General features: G+C 35.5%; 1 long non-coding RNA gene across 1 annotated transcript; it reads left to right on the top strand.

Annotated features, from left to right (window-relative positions):
* The first annotated feature begins 230 nt into the window (after positions 1-230).
* LOC117277539 (uncharacterized) lies at positions 231-1,874 on the top strand. Its single transcript, XR_004507839.2, has 3 exons — positions 231-382; positions 860-930; positions 1,701-1,874. It is a non-coding gene; the product is annotated as an uncharacterized lncRNA (long non-coding RNA).
* The last annotated feature ends 1,931 nt before the right edge of the window (positions 1,875-3,805 follow it).

Here is a 3,805-nt window from a genome sequence, read left to right on the forward strand (position 1 = left end):
TTAGAGCTAGGCCCATATATATATTTTTATCTGGTGGCCCACATGACAAGACCTAATATACAGAGTAAGGGAAATTGTAGTCTTGATTAATACAAAGAAAGAGAAAAAAAAATACACGGCAAATAGAAATTTTCGGAAAACTGACGGAGCAATTGTGGGGGATCTCAAGCCTAACCTTGTGAGGAGTATTTGGTGAGAAATAAATCCAAGTGTTCAGGTAATATACTATTTGGGGATCTCAAATGATTGGTACAATTGAAACCTATGAAAAACTATATTGATGGTGTTGTTTCGTGGGTTTAATGTTAGGATACTAATTAGTAACTAACGATGGGGGATTAATGGGGAAATATTTTGGGGATGAAATAGTCATATAAATCAGGTATTTGCAAGATTTGTTCCTACGTGGGTGTATTATATTGAATTTGCAGAAAGTGGTTATTATCTTTACCTAAATAATGATTAGATTACAATGATTGTGCAATAATGAGTTCCTAAATTTTAAAGTGAGAATGTGTACTGCTTTGTATATTGAAATTTATTCTAACAGTACCTAATTCTAATTTTTGGTACTAAACATATGACATGTAGGAATCTAAACATGATTTTCATGATCAGGAGTAATTATATTCAAGAGTTGGCAATGTTTAGGAATTGTAATGATGAGGTTGGGAAGATTAAGAATCATATGTAATGCATTCCGCAGACAAACACTGTTTCGGCTATTTTGGTTGATAATTTATTATGTACAGATTCTTATTAATTACACGGGGGGTTGGCTTTGATTTTGAATTTCCCTAAGATCATGGGAATCTTACATCTAAACTAATTAGAATGTGTTATTCAATATTTTGAATAGATTAAGGCCATTGGAGGCCGTTTGGTTGGGGTTCTAGGCGTGGCAAGATTGGAGAACTTTCCGTTAGTGAGGTAAGTGAGATTTTAAGCTTTGATGCTTGCTTTTTTAAAACCCGTTTTAAAAATAAATTTTTTCTGTCCGATCCATGTGTTGAGATAAGTGTGCACTTGGCAGAATCGGTGGTATTAGACTAGCAGCAAATATATTATTTTATGAAAAATACAAAATAAAAATAAAAAATAAGTTGTTTGATAGTTTGATACGGCTGTGAGCCATGTGTTGAGTTGATACGGTTGTGCGCCATGATGTTGAGTTTGATAATTTGATACGGCTGTGTGCCACGATGTTGAGTTTGATACGACTGTGCGTCACGATGTTGAGTTTTATATGACTGTGTGCCATGATGTTGAGTTTGATACGGCCGTGCGCCATGATATTGAGTTTGATACGGTTGTGCGCCATGATGCTGAGTTTGATACGGCTGAGTGCCATGATGTTGAGTTTGATACGGTTGTGCGCCATAATGTTGGGACATTGTGTATGCTCTATTACATATTTGAGGCATTGTGGTGCCGTTGTGAACTTGTAGGTGTGTTGGTAAATTTCTTTTACTGCAATTATGATAAGTCCTTAGTGGGTACTCTTGTTGGTTAATTCTTAATAACTCTGTTGATACACATATATTGAGTTATTGTATAATTATCATATTTACTATATCATTCGTGTTGTGATGTGTTTGTATTTTCTAACACTTATTCCAGAGGTATTTAAAGTAGCGGTTCGAGGATCTTACTGTGTTATATTTATGTATAACTCACTCCTTACTCGCTTCTCTATGCAGATACCGTTGCGGGAGATAGAGCTAGTGGCTGACGAGTTGTTCGAGTGGATCCTATTGCTGAGATGAGCCACCACATTGTTCGTGGAGGCTTTCGTTTCATACTTACCTAGCTCATGTTAGTTATTTCCTTTTTCTTTGGGGTTTGTATACCTGTCAATAAAACTCATGTTACTCTATTAGATGCTCCATGATCTTAGTATGGGATTTGGGCTAGAGTTTTATTATTTGAGTGATTGTTGGTCTTTCTATAGATTGACTAAGGCATTGGGCGATAATTATTACTTCTTTAATTATTAATAATACTTTAGGCCTGCACTTTGTCTCTCAGTGTTTGTGTAAATGGTTAAACATTAAACACAAGGGGTACGCCTGGCAGGTGGTATTAGTTGGGTGCCATTCACGTCTAGGGGGTAGTATGGGACGTGACATGGGAAATGGAAGAGACACCTTTTGGATTGCACCTTTCCATATCACCCTTCCTTTGTCTATAAATTTAGAGGCTTGGCCTCATTTTTAGGAAATGGAAAATCTGAAATCTTCTCCCTTCTTTTCTACATTCTTGCATTATTTTCTAAATAAACATAAGTGTCAAGTGTGATTTGCTCTGTTTGTTGAGTTCACTGAAGTTCTGTGATTTGAAGTGCCGCTATCACAGAATAGTTATTTCATTCTATCCTGGGAGGAATTAAACCGTATATCTTGGGCAACAATGAGAGAATTAAATTCTTTAAGGACACACTGTGAATTCAGTGGACTCGGATTTAATGTTGTTCTTCCTATGTATTTCTATTTCTCTTTTACTTTACATGATTTTCTGATTTTGAACACAGATTACCAACACTTTTCTGGCATCAAATTTTATAGGAGGAAAACTTCCTCATGAATCAGTTATGCCGTAGAATCACCCAACCTTCTTCTATTTTTGAACTCAATTGTTTTTCTTTTTAATTACTGTAAACCGACAACAACAAAAATATTGTACCATATAAGAAAATTAAGAATGCAAATCCATAAACCTCTATGGCCGGTGACTTTAAGGGAGGTGAACCTTCACTTTTCCAAGGCCTTAAAGGGGTTCTAATATGATGGCTGAAAAGGAGGCAGAACCTCCACTCTAAATTCAGTTTAGAAAATATATTAATCTTATATATTGCAATAGCGGCACCACCATATTTGCTCCGTAAATTATTGAATTTTCATTCATATTCATATAAATAAAACAACTTTATACAAATCAGTAGGTTACCACTTTGCTGCTTATACCGTCGCCACCACCAAGAAACAGCCCCTTTTTTTTATATTGAAAAACAAATAAGGAACCAAATAAGTTTCTGTTGCTAAACAATGGGTTTTACTCCCTGGCTAAAAGCCGAAACAAAAATTTTGAAGTTGAATTCGGCATCAACTTAATTTATCTTGAAATTATTAAACAATCATGAATTTGTTATTTGCAATCATGCAACGTAACATAACTCTTGAACTAGGGTAACCCATGTAATCCCAAAGCAGAACGTTCCGAAATAATTTTTCTAGAAACAAAAAGGTGCCGGGAATATTTTCTTGGAAATCTCATAACTAATTCTCAATGAATTAACATGATATTGGCTCCTGATATCAATTATTAAAACCAAATTACTTTAAAGATGAAATCCTTCATCTTTATCCGAGAACTATTGTATACGGGTAGAATCGAGCTCTATGCTCGATCGAGGCATCTGAAAAAATAGGTCAAGGATCGGCACCTACATAAGAGATCGAAGTTACAGATGTAACTGAGCTCGATATCGAGGGTCAAAGTTCTAACAAAACTATCAGATTTGCCCTCGAGCTTATTAAGGGCACGACCGACCTCGTTTCTAACGGCCTCAAAGAAAGGCTTTACCCACTCACACGACAACTATCCGTGATTCTCGCCATTGACCAATCATTATGGCGAAAATTACGGGTTTAAGTCAAAAAGAGAGCCAACAGTCTACACAATTTCTTATAAAATAATGTCTTAAAGGTTTCATCTCCCCGTATATATAAAGGAAATGGAGTAATTCATTGGACACATTGTAACATACTTAAAAGAACAACATACTATCTTTTTCAGCTTTGTTCAT

The sequence above is a fragment of the Nicotiana tomentosiformis genome, chromosome 8 (genome assembly GCF_000390325.3).
Source record: "Nicotiana tomentosiformis chromosome 8, ASM39032v3, whole genome shotgun sequence".
In the NCBI taxonomy this organism is placed as follows: Eukaryota; Viridiplantae; Streptophyta; class Magnoliopsida; order Solanales; family Solanaceae; genus Nicotiana; species Nicotiana tomentosiformis.